Source organism: Artemia sp. Qi Xiang Cuo, unplaced genomic scaffold (assembly GCF_049724085.1).
Source record: "Artemia sp. Qi Xiang Cuo unplaced genomic scaffold, ASM4972408v1 HiC_scaffold_32, whole genome shotgun sequence".
Classification (NCBI taxonomy): domain Eukaryota; kingdom Metazoa; phylum Arthropoda; class Branchiopoda; order Anostraca; family Artemiidae; genus Artemia; species Artemia sp. Qi Xiang Cuo.
The window spans coordinates 1,726,997-1,746,248 of NW_028297441.1; positions in this window are offsets into that span (position 1 = coordinate 1,726,997).

Consider the following 19,252-nt stretch of genomic DNA (forward strand, 5'->3'; position numbering starts at 1 on the left):
CTTAATTTTCTTACAAAAAAACTAGATTTTACGGCCAAAAACCCTTATTAGCTCAGATTTTACAGAAATAGTTTATTTTTCGATCCAAAAATAGACTTAAATTTCAGATTTGCACCAGAGAATTGTATTTTCCATAATTTTCGTACAAAAAACTAGAGTTTACTGCAAAAAAAAAACTTATTAGCTCAGATTTTATAGAGATAGTTTATTTTTTGATCCATAACTGGACTTAATTTTCACCTATGAGCCAACGAATTGTATTTTCAAAAATTTGCTTACAAAAAAAACTAGAGTTTACGGTCAAAAACCCTTTTTTAGCTCAGATTTTATAGAAATAGTTTTATTTTTCGATCCAAAAATTGACTAAAGTTTCAGATTCAAACCAGAAAATTGTATTTTCCATAATTTTCTTGCAAAAACTAGAGTTTACGGCAAAAAACCCTTATTAGCTCAGATTTTATAGAAATAGTTTATTTTTCGATCCATAACTGGACTTAATTTTCACCTATGAGCTAACGAATTGTATTTTCCATAATTTTCTTACAAGAACCTAGAGTTTAAGGCCAAAAACCCTTATTAGCTCAGATTTTACAGAAATAGTTAATAGAATTAAGTTTCAGATTTGAACCAGAGAATTGTATTTTCCATAATTTTCTTACAAAAAGTAGAGTTTACGGTCAAAACCCTTATTAACTCAGATTTATAGAAATAGTTTTATTTTTCAATCCAAAAATAGACTAAAGTTTCAGATTTGAACCACAGAATTGTATTTTCCATAATTTTCTTGCAAAAAACTAGAGTTTACGGCCAAAAACCCTTATTAGCTCAGATTTTACACAAATAGTTTATTACCTAGCTCAGAATGTAACTTTGACAAGGTAAAGCACAACAAAATACTACTGAAATATTCGAACTCTTGCATTTCACGACAGAAATTCAAAATGAACTTCGAAAAATCAAGAGAATGTAACTGTGACAAGGTAAAGCACAACAAGTCACTACTGAAATATTCCAACTCTTGCATTTCAACGAAAGAAATCCAAAATGAACTTTGGAAAAATCATGAGAATGTAGCTGTGACAAGGTAAACCACGACAAGACACTACTGAAATATTCAAATTCTTGCACTTCGCGAAAGAAATTCAAAATGAACTTTGAAAAATTAAGAGAATGTAACTGTGACAAGTTAAAGCAAGACAAGGCACTACTGAAATATTCCAAATCTTGCACTTCGCGAAAGAAATTCAAAATGAACTTTGAAAAATTAAGAGAATGTAACTGTGACAAGGTAAAGCACAACAAAACACTACTGAAATATTCCAACTCTTGCATTTCAATGAAAGAAATTCAAAATGAACTATGAAAATCAACAGAATGTAACTGTGACAAGGTAAAAGCACAACAAAACACTACTGAAATATTCCAACTCTTGCATTTCACGACAAAAATTCAAAATGAACTTCGAAAAATCAAAAGAATGTAACTGTGACAAGGTAAAGCACAACAAGTCACTACTGAAATATTCCAACTCTTGCATTTCACGACAGAAATTCAAAATGAACTTTGAAAAATCATGAGAATGTAACTGTGACAAGGTAAAACACAACAAGTCACTACTGAAATGTTCCAAATCTTGCATTTCACGGCAGAAATTCAAAATGAACTTTGAAAAATCATGAGAATGTAGCTGTGACAAGGTAAACCACGACGAGACACTACTGAAATATTCAAATTCTTGCATTTCTCGAAAAAAATTCAAAATTGAACTTTGAAAAATTAAGAGAATGTAACTGTGACAAGGTAAAGCACAACAAAACACTACTGAAATATTCCAACTCTTGCATTTCAATGAAAGAAATTCAAAATGAACAATGAAAATCAATAGAATGTAACTGTGACAAGGTAGAGCACAACAAAACACTACTGAAATATTCCAACTCTTGCATTTCACGACAGAAATTCAAAATGAACTTCGAAAAATCAAGAAAATGTAATTGTGACAATGTAAAACGCAACAAGTCACTACTAAAATATTCAAACTCTTGCCTTTCAACGAAAGAAATCCAAAATTAACATGGAAGAATAATGAGAATGTAGCTGTGATAAGGTAAAGCAAGCCAATACACTACTGACATGTTCCAATTCCTGCACTTTGCGACAGAAATTCAAAATTAACTTCGAAAAAATAAGAGAATGTAACTGTGACAAGGTAAAGCACAACAAAACACTACTGAAATATTCCAACTCTTGCATTTCAATGAAAGAAATTCAAAATGAACTATGAAAATCAACAGAATGTAACTATGACAAGGTAAAGCACAACAAAACACTACTGAAATATTCCAACTCTTGCATTTTAAGAGAGAAATTCAAAATGAACTTTGAAAAATCTTGAGAATGTAGCTGTGACAAGGTAAACCACGACAAGACACTACTGAAATATTCCAATTCTTGCGTTTCACGAAAGAAATTAAAAAGGAACTTTGAAAAATTAAGAGAATGTAACTGTGACAAGGTAAAGCACAACAAAACACTGCTGAAATATTCCAACTCTTGCATTTCAATGAAAGAAATTCAAAATGAACAATGAAAATCAACAGAATGTAACTGTGACAAGGTAAAGCACAACAAAACACTACTGAAATATTCCAACTCTTGAATTTCACTACAGAAATTCAAAATGAACTTAGAAAAATCAATAGAATGTAACTGTGACAAGGTAAAGCACAACAAGTCACTACTGAAATATTCCAACTCTTGCATTTCAACGAAAGAAATTAAAAATGAACTTTGAAAAATTAAGAGAATGTAACTATGACAAGGTAAAGCACAACAGAACACTACTGAAATATTCCAACTCTTGCATTTCAATGAAGGAAATTCAAAATGAACTTTCTGAGTATTTTTGGTTTTCCCTTCCAAAATTGACCCTCCTCCCTCCCCTGCCCTCAGAAATGGGTGAAGGAAGGGCCTCTGAGACTTCCCCTTGAGGCCGATGCGGTTTATTTTCAATACTGAGTATTTTTGGTTTTTCCTCCAAAATTGACTCCCCCTCTCCCCTGCCCTCAGAAATGGAGGAAGGAGGGGCCTCTGAGCCTTGCCCTTGAGGCAGATCCCTTTTATTTTCGATTCTGATTATTTTTGGTTTTACATCCAAAATTGACTCACCCTCCCCCCTGCCCTCAGACAGGGTGGACGGAGGGGCCTCTGAGAGTTGCCCTTGAGGCAGATCCCGTTTATTTTCGATTCTGAGTATTTTTTGATTTCCCTCTAAATTTGACCCCTCTCTCCTGTCCTTAGAAATGGGTAAAGGAGGGCCCTCTACGACTTCTACATGAGGCAAATCCCGTTTATTTTCGTTTCTGAGAATTTTTGGTTTTCCCTCCAAAATTGACTCCCCCTCTCCCCTCACCTCAGAAATGGAGGAAGGAGGGGCCTCTGAGCCTTGCCCTTGAGGCAGATCCCATTTATTTTCGAGTCTGAGCATTTTTGGTTTTCCCTCCAAAATTGACCCTCCCCCTCCCCTGCCCTCAGAAATTGGGGAACGAAGGGCCTCTGAGTCTTGGCCTTGATGCAGATCCCCTTTATTTTCTATTCTGAGGATTTTTGGTTTTACCTCCCAAATTGACCCTTCCCCCTCACCTGCCCTCAGAAAGGGGGGAAGGAAGGGCCTCTGAGCCTTGCCCTTGAGGCGGATCCCGTTTATTTTCTATTCTGAGTATTTTTGGTTTTCCCTCCAAAATTGACCCTCCCCCCTCCCCTGCCCACAGAAATGGGGGAACGAAGGGCCGCTGAGCCTTGCCCTTGAGGCAGATCCCCTTTATTTTCGATTCTGAGTATTTTTGGTTTTCCCTCCAAAATTGACACATCGGAGAGGTAAAGCTAGGTCAACTCACAATGTCATTCTATCGTCGTTAGCCTTTTTCATATACTGATGATGTTTCAAATTTATAACAAATTACCTGAGTTAACAACCCCATCGGGGTTACCTTAACTGTTAATCGGTTTAATCCTTTTTTTTCTCCACCATCATACAATCCAATCACTAATTAGAATCATTCACACTCCTATTATTCAAAACGTTAATTAATATCGTTCATAGTGACCAATTTGCGAATTCCTTATCCCTTTTTGCAAAAATGTCAAATACTCACTCTCTTTGAAAAACTAAACCAGACTATACCCACCAAACCAGACTATACCCACCAAACCAGATTATACCCACCAAACCAGATTATACCCACCAAACCAGCCATGGCTTTTCCTTGCGCAATTCCAATGTATATTTTCATGTGTAATTGAAAACAACAGCAATTTCAATGTATATTTTTATGTGTAATTGAAACTGTGCACACCCTTACTACTTAAGGGGCGCAAGAACTTTTAATATTGAGTCGAATTAGCTCCTTTAAAAGGTTCAATGATATTTCTAGCTATTATAGAGCGGTAGTGTCTATGATATTGCTTGTATGCCCTTTTGAAAAACTGCAACCATGTAGTTTTTTCAATTAATTGAAATTCCCCCTAAACGTTCCCTAAAATTTCCACTTAATACCTTTAGCGTCACTAGTAACAGTAACTGTAGTGGTAGTATTACTAGTATACATGTAGTGCGTTCTGGCTAGTTCAAAATCCGCCATAAAATACCCTTAAAGGATTAACTTGACAATGTAAGCCGTTCTTGCTATATTGCTTTGTCACCTTTTTGAAAATCCACTAGCTCATAGTTTGTTTTGATTTGGTTCAACATCCACCTAAATATGCCTTCAAAGTATCACCTTAATGCTTTTAGCGTGCTTAGTAGCAATAGTTGTAGTAGTATTAGTAGCAATATGCGCATAGCATCTTTGGTGTCTTCAAAACCCCCTTCAACACACGCTGAAAGTTTCAACTTAATAACATCAACCGTTCCTGAAACATTTCTGATGCGTCCTCTTGACAACCTATGTGGGCATAGTGTATTTCGATTTAGTTCCATACAGATTCGTAGATATACGAAATTTGTCGCCTCAATACTCTTAATTTTAATAGCAGCAGTAGTAGTAGCAGCCTTAGCTTTAGAAGCAGTAGTAGTAGTAGAAGTAGTAATAATAGTTGCAGTAGCAGTATAATGAGTAGAAGCAGTAGCATTAGGACGCAAATATTTTCTTTTGGTTGCTTCAACATCCCCCACAACAAGCCATGCTAGTGTCAACTTTACACACCAAACTGCCCCTGAGATATTACTGTTACGCCCTTCTGACTATCTGCATACAGACGGAGTGTTCTGATTCAGTTCACCTTTTCCCCTTGTAATTCCTTGAAAGTTTTACCTTCATTTCCTTATGAGTAGTTGTAATAGTAGTCAGAGTAGTAGTATTGGTATTACTAGTAGTAGTATTAATGGTAATACCGGTAGTACCAGTAGCAGCAGTAGTATTAACGTATTGCCTTTTGATCAGGAGAACATCCCTCTCGTCAAGTCCTGAAAGGTTGAACTTAATACAATTAGCCATTGCCATGAAATTGCTGATATGTCCTTTTGAAAACCTGAATGGTCATATACTTTTTGAAATTTTCGTCTCAATGCTCTTAGCCTTACAAGTAGTTGCATTGGGAAGTAGTAGTTGAAACAGTAGTAGTAGTAGTAAATGAAGCAGTGATAGTAGTATTAGTAATAGCGTCCATATATTGCCTTTTGCTCACATGATCTTCCCATTCAAGCATTCTCTGAAAGTTCCAACTTAATTCCCAAACTAGTTCTTGAGATACGCTCTTTTGATAATGTAGATACGCATAGCGTCTTTGGATTTAGTTCAAATCTCTCCTCAATATTGTATATGGAGGTGTATGATAGTATTAGTGGTAGGAGTAGTAATCGTGTAGTTGTAGTAGTAGTAGTAGCGGGCGAATATTGCCTTTTTGTTCAATTGATCATCTCCCACATCATTTCCTGAACTTTCCAAATTAATATACTCAGTTAATTCCTGTGTTACACCCTTTTGACAATCCATATGCACATAATATGCTTTGATTTAGTTCAACACTCCCCTCAACATTCTCTGAAAGGCTCTCCTGAATGCTCTTCCTCTTTTATGAAAGTAAAGTTCAAACATGCCTACCTTTCTCAATAACAAATATTTCCTGTATGTGTGAACTATGAACGAATTACCTAACTTGCAGTCTTTGTCCTGAGGACTGTGGGGAGGTTGATATCCCCAAAGACATAGTTACTGGACTTTTCAACAATGCTGGACAAAATAGCTCTCTAAAAATTTTGATCGGATTTGTTTTGCGGAATGATGCGCTTGGGGGAGGGGGGCTGGTTGATTTCCGTTCACTTTAGACTCTTAAAAGGGGCACTGGAAATTCTGACTTTCAATCAAATGAGCCCCATCCGATCCAAAGTTTATGCGAAAATTCCTATCAGATGCATTTGGGGAAAATACGACGTGGGGGAGGGGGGGAAGTAGCTGCCCTCCGATTTCTATAACTCTTAAAAAGGGAACTAGAACTTCTGATTTCCAATCCAATGAGCCCCTCCGAAGTTTATACGACCATCTTTTGCTTAAAAACTTTAAATGCCCCCGGGGCATAACTTACAACCATTGCCTTGAAGGCTGTTGAGCGGTTGTCATCCTTAACGACCTTATTTCCGAACCTTTCAATTACGCTGAACAAAATGGATATCTCAAAATTTTGACGGGGCGTGTTTTGGGAAATGATTGGTGGGACAGAATCTATACAAAATTCATACATTTTGTATAGAAGTTCTTTCTATACAAAATACCCTGGTCTAAAAAAACAACAACAAAAAATAAATGGATAATACATATTGCCCATGTCGCTCTTTACTTAGGCAGCGATATTGTGCTGCCTATGATCTTTGGAATGTTTTTTGAACAAATTCCTATCTCAAAATTTCAGTCCGATAAATTTCGGGAAGATACGACTTTTGGGGGGTGGGGAGTAGCTGCCCTACGATCACTTTAACAGTAGAAGTGACCCTATAACTACTGAACGAACTCCTTATATGGGCATAGCCTTCATAGGGAGAATGATTGCGTAATCGGTCAATGACCTCTTTTTCCAAGGTCGATTTATTTGATGTTTCTATGTGTAATAACTCCAGAACGAAGGTTGCACATGCGCATTGAATTCTAACGAGAACAATGTTATTGATCTAGGACTCAAGGGGGAAGTGAATGTCCGAGAACTTGATTGTGTAAACAATTATGAATGTCATGATCCAGAAATATTATTTGTTGTTATTGCTCTCGCCAAATGCTATGAGTTTCCCAGAAATAGTTAGATGACGTGTTTCCTTCTCAGCCAATAAGCGGGCTTTGTTTACATAGTAGAGGTCGAGGGAATATAAAGAAAGGATATTTTTTATATTTTTATTAGTCTGTGAATAGAATTCAAGGAGTGAGAAGAAGAACAGTTTGACTTTACTCATTTGGATATATATTTGTGATGGCGATGAGTGGAATGTTTACCCTATTAGAAGTTGATAGTGGAGTTGATGATAATGGTACAAGAGCACCAAACATTGCGGTGGAAATTACGAAAGGATCACGTCTTTGTCTGGAATAGGATGCAGTATATGCAAGATATGTGATATCCTTGAGCAAATTTAAAATGGAGGATCAATTGTGTTTTGCCGCTAAAGTTGATATAGCACATGTGAATAGACTTCAATCTGCTTTAAGTGCATTGGTGAAACATATTGAAGACGATAAACAGTATCGCTAATTGTACATGCTCTATATTATTGGTGTTATTGTAATTATTCAATAAAATTGTTTGGAAATCAAAAATGTTCTCTTTCTTTTCCGGGTAGGGCTAACGAATCAGGCTCAGTCTAGAGTCAATAGTCGGAGTGAAAGGACTGAAAAATGAATAAATTTGAGAAAGAGAGAATTAGATCAAATCTATTGTTTATGGAAAAACATTTGATTTTGTATGATGATTTTCTCGAGTTATCTTTTAAACGCAGGATATTCTCGTGTCAGGGAACACTTGACAATATAATGAGGAGTGATTCTCCCCCATTGGTCTATTGTATGAAACTTTTAAAATGTGACTCAAATGCCTATAGTCAATTTATTGATATATTAATTGGAACAAAGCAGAATCATATTGTGAATATACTTTTGAAAACACTGCCAATAGATTCAATGTAGATGGCTCCCCCATCATTCGAAAGAGGTAACGTCACAGAGCTACTCCTCTCTCTCCCATTTCCCACTCATTGAATTTATCGAACGAAGAGGATCAGTTTCGTTTTAGCTGTGAGTGAGTTGACATCGGAAACTGAAAAATGTTCTATATATGTCCATTGTGCATGTACACTCTTGGCAGTTGGACTCAATGTGAGAATTGTACAATTATTGATGACTATAGGGAAAAGTGTAAATTATGTAATCCTTGTAAATTACATAGAGGCTATGCAGTACAAATTAAAGGATGTAATTCATGTCTTGAGGAGGTATGTGACTCTCACCCTAGAGGGCACCTGTGCTCCAATTGTCACCATGATAATTGTGATGAGTGGGAGAATACTTACCCCGCTATGATTGGAAAGAATCCTAAACGTGATTTTAGTTTATTTCTACGAGATTGGTATCGTCGTGGATTTAAATTATTCTGGGAAGAGGAATCCGGTCTACGATTTAACTGTTGGGGTAACAAGACAATCTGGATTCTACGTCATCGTTGTGATGACACCACCTACTATGACTATAAACTAAGTGATTTTTATTTGGCTGTGACCGAATGTGATTCACCATTTGAAAACACTGTATGTGACATTCCTTCAAATAGACAGATTGAAAATTGTGAATTTCATAATATGAATACAAACAGTATAATTGACTGTACAAAGAGATATGTCAAGAGTGAAGTTACATTGTACTGTAGAAAATGTGACCCTGACTTTGCAGTCAATCAAGATCAATATAGAGTGAATCCAAATGATTTATCGTCATTAGTGGTTCACGATAGGTGCTAATACATTGAAGAAGGAGAAATCTAAAGTGTAGATTTAAAGACGTTTTTGACTGTATATGTACGCATTTTATTAATAAACAAATTCACATTAAATTTTTAAGCATTTTACTCTTAGGGCACTGATCCTCAAAGGTCCCCCGGGCTCCCAAAGGGCCAACCGGCCCCCAAGGGCCAACCGGCCCCCAAGGGTCCCCCGGGCCCCCAAAGGTCCTTCCCCGGTCCCCAAAGGTCCACTGGGCTCCCAAAGGCCCTCCCCCGGCCCCCAAAGGTCGATTTTCATAGAGATAAGTTTTAGATTATTAACTAATATCAATTCTGTTTATAAAACACACAAAATTTAGAAAAAATACAGAATATTCATATATTAACTCTGCAAAACGGCTAAAAATGAAGAATTCATACAGATTTTCAACCAGCTACGGGTAAGTGTTTTAAATATGAGCCATTCTGTTGAGAAAACACACAAAAGTTAGAAAAAATACAAAATATTCCTTTATTACCTCTGCAATACGGCTAAAAATGAAGATTTCGAGTAAAAGTAAAGAGCTACTGTCGTACCAAGTCCTGACCCCCCTAATTAAAGGATATGAATTAGAACCATGGGAAAATAATTTCAACATATTTTGCATTTCCCTCCAGAGGAACTCTTTTTAAGTAAAAGTAAAGAGCTACCAGACGAAACCACAGATAAGATGAAATAATAACGAACAAGTGTTCAAACTTAAATTTTTTTAATATATCTGACAAAAACTTTTAAAGTATTGAAAAATAGTGAAAAAGAAAAGACAAAAAAACAATGGAAGAAAATGATAGGTAGGAAAAATGCATAAATTTCAATAGTCCATCGGGTCTTGGGTGCCTGAAGGACCAAGTCGTGCAGGTTTGAGGGTGGAGGGACCGGTGTCCTTATAGTCTTGTACAAATTGGGCTGCGACTTGTACAGGCAGCGTCGGTCTTGAATAGTCGATATGAAGGTTGGATTGGCCAGTGTATTTGGGGGGCTTCGGCCAGCGACCATTCTGCACAACTGTTGCCTTCGCAGGGGGCTCATTATTGGCCCTCGCTTTCTTAGTGGGTGGCGGCGACAGACATTCTTCATAATTGGCCTTAAAAAGAAGAGAAAAAGTTAGTATTGAAATAATTTGCCCCTTTTCACAGAAAGAAAGTTATTAAACATAAATATATATATATATATATATATATATATATATATATATATATATATATATATATATATATATATATATATATTGCGAAAACACACAAAAGTTAGAAAAAATGCAAAATATTACTTTATTACCTCTGAAATACGGCTAAAAATTAATAATTAATACACATTTTCAACTATATAAGTGTAAATTTTTTATATATGATCCATTTTATTGAGTAAACAAAAAAAAGTTAAAAAAAATGCAAAATGTTCCCTTATTACCTCTGCAATACGGCTAAAAATGAAGAATTCATACACATTTTCAACTAGCTAAAGGGTAAATGTTTTAAATATGGACCATTCTATTGCGAAAACACACAAAAGTTAGAAAAAATACAAAATATTCCTTTATTACCTCTGCAAAACGGCTAAAAATGAAGAATTCATACACATTTTCAACTAGCTAAGGGTAAGTGTTTTAAATATGAGCCATTCTGTTGCGAAAACACACAAAAGTTAGAAAAAATACAAAATATTCCTTTATTACCTCTGCAATACGGCTAAAAATGAAGATTTCGAGTAAAAGTAAAGAGCTACTTTCGTACCCAGTCCTGACCCCCCTAATTAAAGGATATGAATTAGAACCATGGGAACATAATTTCAACGTATTTTGCATTTCCCACAAGAGGACACTATTCAAGTAAAAGTAAAGAGCTATCAGAATAAACCAAAGATATGATGTAATAATAACGAACAATTGTTTAAACTTAAATTTTTTTAATATCTCTGAGACAAACTTTTACAGTGTTGAAAAATAGTGAAAAAGAAAAGACTAAAAAGGGGAAGAAATAGATAGGAAGGTAAAAATTATTACATTTGCATAATTCGTCTGGGCTTGGGTGCCCGAAGGACCAGGTAGTGCATGTTGGAGGGTGGAGGGACCGGTGGCGTTACAGTCTTGTAAAAATTGGACTGTGGCGTGTATAGGCAGCGCCGGTCTTGAATAGTTGATATGTAGGTTGGAGGGGCTAGTGTCTGTGGGGGGCTTTGGACAGTGAACATATTGTACAACGGATGACAATACAGTAAGTGCAGCAATGACCCTCACTTTCTTATTGGGGTGTGGCGACAGACATTCTTCATAAATGATCTTAAAAAGAAGAGAAAAAAGTTGGTATTGAAATAATTTGCCCCTTTTCACAGAAGGAAAGTTATTAAACATAAATATATATATATATATATATATATATATATATATATATATATATATATATATATATATATATATATATATATATATATATATATATATATATATATATATATATATATATATATATATATATATCTATTGAGAAAACACAGAAAAGTTAGAAAAAATGCAAAATGTTACTTTATTAACTATGCATTACGGCTAAAAATTAAGAATTCGTTCACATCTTCAAATAGATAAAGGGTAAATGGCTTATGTATTAGCTATCCTATTGTATAAACACACAAAAGCTTGAAAAAATGCAAAATGTTCTTTTATTACCTCTGTATAGTGGGTAAAAATGTAGGATTCATACTATTTTTCAACTGGATAAAGGGTAAATGTTATTTATAATAGAATTAATATTGAGTCAACACACAAAAAAAAGTCAATTTGAACAATATTCATTAATACAAAATGATAAATTCGTAAAAATGTAGAATTCATAAAAATTTTTTACTAGCTCAGTGTATGTGTATTAAATATGATCAAGTATGTTTAGAAAAAGCAAAAAAGTTAGAAAAAATACAAAATATTACTTTATTACATATTAAAATATGCTAAATATTAATAATTAAAAAAATATATAATCTAGAAGATTGTATTTTTTTTAAATATTTGCGATTCTGTTGCGAAAACACACAAAAGTTATAAAAAATACAAAATGTTCCTTTATTACCTCTGCAAAACGGATAAAAATGAATAATTCATACACATTTTCAACTAGAACAGGTTAAAAGATGAAAATAAGATCAATACTTTAGATAAAAAAAAAAAATGTAAGACAAAAAAAAGCATTTTAATTAATTAAAAATTCAATAAGGCTAAAAATGAATATTACATACACATTTTCAACTAGCTAAGGGTAAATTTTTTAAATATGAGCCATTCTATTGCGAAAACACACAAAACGTATAAATAATAAAAAATATTCCTTTATTACATCTGAAAAACTGTAAAAAATTAATAATTCATAAACATTTCAATGAGCTAAGGACAAGTGTTTTAAAAATTAGTCAATTTGTTGCGAAAACACATAAAAGTTAGAAAAAATTCAAAAAATTCCCTTATTACCTCTGCAATACGGCTAAAAATGAAGAATTCATACACATTTTCAACTAGCTAAGGGTAAATGTTTTAAATATGAGCCATTCAATTGCGAAAACACACAAAAGTTAGAAAAAATACAAAATATTCCTTTATTACCTCTGCAAAACTGCTAAAAATGAAGAATTCATACACATTTTCAACTAGCTAAGGGTAAGTGTTTTAAATATGAGCCATTCTGTTGCGAAAACACATAAAAGTTAGAAAAAATACAACCTGACCCCCTAATTAAAGGATATGAATTAGAACCATGGGAAACGTAATTTCATCGTATTTTGCATTTCCCACAAGAGGAAACTTTTCGAGTAAAAGTAAAGAGCTACCAGACTAAACCAAAGATATGATGAAATAATAACGAATAATTGTTCAAACTTAAATTTTCTGTATTACGGGGGTAGTTTATTTTCTAACCCTTATATCTACAAAAGGTCCAATACAAAAATTAAACTAAGAGGTTTCAGTCTCATGAAAAAGTTACATTTTGACAACATTTGACAATTTACAAAATTTAAATTTTTTTTTATTTTAAAAATGTTTTCTGTAACTCATATTCTTTTAATAATTAAAAAAAAATAATAATGAAAACCACTTCCCACTGTTTATTGATTTTAAATTATTAAGAAGACTATTATTTCATTGAAATATACATTTTACATTTTTAATTTTCATGCTTTTGATATGTATCTTGTCCTTTTTGTTTAAATTGCAGATGAAGGCTTATTGCAAAATTAAGGTTTCAAGTTTTTTTATAATTAAAAGATATGAACTAGAACCGGGGGAACCTAATTTCATAATATTTTGCTTATTTTTATTGTAAAACACACTGAAAAGAATTATTATTGAACTCACATCAAACATTGCCTGGATTGCATTTGAATAACCTCCCGTTATTTTCTATCTTGACCTCTATTTCAGCATATACTGACTTTTAAAGCTTTTAAATTTACTTACCAAGCGATTATTTATTTACTAAATTGTGCAAACTGTTGATTTAGAACAATATTTACCTTTCTATATATCAATTAACACTCACTGGAGTTGCCACTTTTCACTCGCGGAGAATGGTTTCAAAACAATACTTCTTACATTGCATAGACTAACCTATGTGTCAAACGAAACATCTTCAATGCAGATTAATTAATTGTTACGTTCGATTTTGCTTTGGACATAGGAGTGCATCAATGGGAAGTGAGAATTTCTGTAAAACTATCAAAGATTGATCAGACAAAAAGTTAGGTGTATGGTTAGGCTAGATTAGATTATGTTAGGTTAGGTTAATTTAGGGTAGACTAGCTTAGCCTACGTACGAGAAAGAAAAGTTCTTAGGTGTGGAGCTCCCCCACCGCCTCAACCATCGCTCTTGAAATCCCTTGAATTATGTTAGAGACAGACAAAAAGTTAGATGTATGGTTAGGCTAGGTTAAATTATGTTAGGGTAATTTAGGGTAGACTAGATTCGCATACGTACGATAAAGAAAATTTCTTAGGTTTGGAGCTCCCCCACAGCCTCAACCATTTCTCTTTAAATCCCTGGAATTAGGTTAGAGACAGAGAAAAAGTTAGGTGAATGGTTAGGTTAGGTTAGATTATGTTAGGTTAGGTTAATTTAGGGTAGACTAGCTTAGCCTACGTAGCCCCCCCTCCCCCACCGCCTCAACCAACGCTCTTGAAATCCCTTGAATGAGGTTAGAGACAGACAAAAGTTAGGTGTATGGTTAGGTTAGGTTAGATTATGTTAGGTTAGGTTAATTAACGGCAGCCTCTTTTGTTAAGGTTTTTTTATTTTGGGGGTGGGGGCCCCGCCCCCTCAACAAAAAGTTAGGTGTATGGTTAGGTTAGGTTATATTATGTTATGTCAGGTTAATATAGGGTAGACTAGCCTAGCCTACGTACGGCCCCGCCGCACCCCACACCCGGGGGCCACGGGGACTGAAAGCCTACCACGGGTGGGACCCCTACCACCAAGGTTAGGTTACCTAACATTTCAAGGTGACCTCCCCAACCCCGGGGCCCCGGGACCGAACGCCTGACACGGGTAGGACCCGCACCACCCCGGTCAGGTTAGGTTAGATTAGGTTAAGTTACCTAACATATCTAGGTTAACTTACATCAGGTTAAGTGGCGCGCCACTTAACCTGATGTAAGTTAACCTAGAAATGTTAGGTAACTTAACCTAATCTAACCTAACCTGTGTCACTGGTCCCGTTACCCTCCCCCATGCCCGACCGGATTAGTCGGATATCCCAAGAAACTACTGTCTGTTGTTATGTATTAATTTTTCCTACCTATCAAGGTTGAAAAATGTTTTTAGTCTTTTCGTTTTCACAATTTTTCAACAAGTTCCATTTGTTTCTAAGATATATTAAAAAAATTTAAGTTTGGAAAACGGTACTTTATTATTTCATCATATCTTTGGTTTAGTCTGGTAGCTCTTTACTTTTACTCGAAAAGTGTTCCTCTTGTGGGAAATGCAAAATACGATGAAATTATGTTCCCATGGTTCTAATTCATATCCTTTAATTAGGGGGGGGGGTCAGGACTTGGTGCGAAAGTAGCTCTTTACTTTTACTCGAAATCTTCATTTTTAGCCGTATTGCAGAGGTAATAAAGGAATATTTTGTATTTTTTCTAACTTTTGTGTGTTTTCGCAACAGAATGGCTCATATTTAAAACACTTACCCTTAGCTAGTTGAAAATGTGTATGAATTCTTCATTTTTAGCCGTATTGCAGAGGTAATAATGGATCATTTTGTATTTTTTCTAAATTGTGTATGTTATCGCAACAGAATGGCTCATATTTAAAACACTTACCCTTAGATAGTTGAAAATGGACCTGTGGGGGCCGGGGGAGGGCCTTTGGGAGCCCAGTGGAGCTTTGGGGACCGGGGGAGGACCTTTGGGGGCCCGGGGGACCCTTGGGGGCCGGTTGGCCCTTTGGGAGCCCGGGGGACCTTTGAGGACCAGTGCCCTAAGAGTAAAGTGCTTAAAAAATGTTTGTGAATTTGTTTATTAATAAAATGCATATATATATATACAACAATGTCTTTAAATCTTCACTTTAGATTTCTTCATCTTCGATGTATATGCAACTGTCGTGAACCGCTAATGCTGGTAAATCATTTGGATTCACTGTATATTGATCTTGATTGACTGCAAAGTCAGGGTCACATTTTCTACAGTATAATGTAACTTCACTCTTGCCATATCTCTTTGTATAGTCAATGATACTATTTGCATTCATATCTTGAAATTCACGACTTTCAATCTGTCTATTTGAAGCAATATCACATGCAATGTTTTCAAGTGGTGAATCACATTCGGGAACTGCCAAATAAAAATCACTTGGTTTATAATCATAGTAGGTGGTGTCATCACAACGATGACGTAGAAACCAGATTGTCTTGTTACCCCAACAGTTGAATCTTAGACCAGATTCCTCTTCCCAGAACAATTTAAATCCACGACGATACCAATCTCGTAGAAATAAACAGAAATCGTGTTGAGGATTCTTTCCAGTCATAGAGAGTTAAGTATTTTCTCACTGATCACATATTTCAATGTTGAACCTTGTGAATAGAGATCTGCCAGGGTGCGGGTCAGTCACCTCTTCATGATATGAACTACATCCTGTAATTTGTACTGCCTAGCCTCTATGTAATTTACACGGATTACATAATTTGCACTTTTCACTATAGTCATCAATAATTGTACAATTATCACATTGAGTCCAACAACCAAGAGTGTACATGCACAATGGAAATATTTAGAACATTTTTCAGTTTCCGATGTCAACTCACTCACAGCTAAAACGAAACTGATCCTCTTCGTTTGATAAATTCATCGAGAGGGACATGGGGGAGAGAGGAGTAGCTCTCTGACGTTACCTCTTTCGAATGATAGGGGGAGCCATCTACATTGAATCCATTGGCAATATTTTCAAAAGTATATTCACAATATGATTCTGCGTTGTTCCAATTAATATATCAATAAATTGACTATAATCATTTGAGTCAAATTTTAAGAGTTTCATACAATAGTCCAATTGGGGAGAATCACTCCTCATTATATTGTCAAGTGTTCCCTGACAAGAGAATATCCTGCGTTTAAGAGATAACTCGAAAAAATCATCATCCAATATCAAATGTTTTTCCATAAACACTAGATTTGATCTAATTCTCTCTTTCTCAAGTTTATTCATTTTTCAGTCCTTTCACTCCGACTGCTGACTCTAGACTGAGCCTGATTCGTTAGCCCTACCCAGAAAAGAAAAGAGAACATTTTTGATTTCGAAACAATTTTATTGAATAATTACAAGAACACCAATAATATAGAGCATATACAATTAGCGACACTGTTTATTGTCTTCAATATGTTTCACCAATGCACTTAAAGCACATTGAAGTCTATTCACATGTGCTATATCAACTTTAGCGGCAATACATAATTGATCCTCCATTTTAAATTTGCTCAAGGATATCACATATCTTGCATATACTGCATCCCATTCCAGACAAAGACGTGATCCTTTCGTAATTTCCACCGCAATGTTTGGTGCTCTTGTACCATTATCATCAACTCCACTATCAACTTCTAATGGGGTAAACATTCCACTCATCGCCATCACAAATATATATCCAAATGAGTAAAGTCAAACTGTTCTTCTTCTCACTCCTTGAATTCTATTCACAGACTAATAAAACTATAACAAAAATCATTTCTTTATATTCACTCCGCCGCTACTATGTAAACAAAGCCCTCTGATTGGCTGAGAAGGAAACACGTGATCTAACTGTTTCCGGGAAACTCATAACATTTGGCGTGAGCAACAACAACAAATACTATTTCTGGATCATAACATTCACGATCGATTACGCAATCAAATTCTTGGAAATTCACTTCCCCCTCGAGTCCTAGATCAATAACATTGTTCCCGTTAGAATTCAATGCGCATGTGCAACCTTCTTTCCGGAGTTATTACACATAGAAACATCAAACAAATCGACCTTGGAAAAAGAGGTCATTGACCGATTACGCAATCATTCTCCCTAGGGAGGCTATGTCCATATAAGGAGTTCGTTCAGTAGTTATAGGGTCACTTCTACTTTTAACTATTAGAAACGGCGCCAAAACTTCTGATTTCCAATCCAATGAGCCACCTCGGAAGTTTTGCGACCACCCTTTTATAAAAACCTTACATGCTCTCAGGGTATTACTTACAACCCTGCTATGAAGGCTCTGAGGGGGGGGGGGGGGCTCCCTCAAACACATGATTTCTGGACCTTTCAACTACGCTGAAAAAATAGTTATCGCAATTTTAATTGAATATATTTAAGGAAGTGCTGGGCTTCGGGGGGGGGGGAGGCTGGATGCCCTCCAATCATTTCTGACTAATAAAAAAGGCAATAGCCCTTTCAATTTCTACTCGAATAAGCCCCTTTCGAACTTTCTACGACAACTTCTTCTATACGAAGTGCCCTAGTTTAAAACGAAAAAAAAATCAATAAAAAATATTTTGTGCCCACATCGCTCTTTACTTGGGAAACTGTTATTGCGTTGTCTATGATACTCCCAGGAAATGTCGAGGAGGATGGTGAACAAAACCAAAATACACTTAGTGTATGCTAGTTGTCAAAATAACGCATCAGCAATATCTCAGCAACGGCTGAGGGCATTAAGTTGAAACTTTCAGGGCATGTTGAGGGGATGTTGAAAAGTGATTGGCGGCGCAACGACCTCCATCTCTGGTCCTTTTGGACGCCCTGGACGCCTGTCAAAATTTTGAAATATCTATTTTTCAGAATAGTAAAAAGGTCCATTAAGCATTCTCTGAAAGTTCTAACTTAATTCGTAAACTAATTTTTGAGATACGCTCTTTTGATAATTTACATACGCATAGCGTCTTTTGATTTAATTTAAACCTACAATCAAGATTGTAAATGGAACTGAATGACAGTATTAGTGGTAGGAGCAGTAGTGGTGTAGTTGTAGTAGTAGTGGGCGAATATTGCCTTTTTGTTCAATTTATCATCTCCCGCGTCATTTCCTGATTTTTAACTACTTACTTTTTTTCATTTTTGAATACTTTTACTTTAATTAACATACTTCTTCCATTGCCTTTAGAAAATTGTTTGTCTCTAAGCCTCATTAAATAAAGAAAATAAAACATTTTTTCAACTGAAAGTAAGGAGCAACATTAAAAATTAAAAAGAACAGAAATTATTACGTATTCAAGCTACTCAAGCTACAGTTTTTTGGCACTTTAAAAAACGTTACTTATTGTTCTAATTAAACGACCCTGGTGTTTTAGGAATCGTTTGGTAAAGAATCCGGACAAAATTTAAACTTCACGCAAAGAGCGAGATGCTCATTAGGGGGCGATCCCATTCACATACGTAATAATTTCTGTTTTAAGTTTTAATGTTGCTCCTTACTTTCAGTTGAAAAAACTTGTTTTTTTTTTATTTCTGATCGTTTTTTAAATAACGCAATGATACCTGGCTCCACCTCCACGGAAAAATCCCTCTCCCCATATAAATATCCTCTGGACATTTCAATCCTCGCAAAAATTTAACCCGGACAATTACCCTCAACATCTCCACGTGTAAAATTAAATCGGTAAAGAGAAAGAAAGACATATAGAGAAATTTCATGGGGTGTTCCCATTTGAGCGCTTTCCCATTTGAGCGCCACGGAATTTTGTTCCATTTGAGCGCCATGGAATTTTGTTCCCATTTGAGCGCCACGGAGTACCA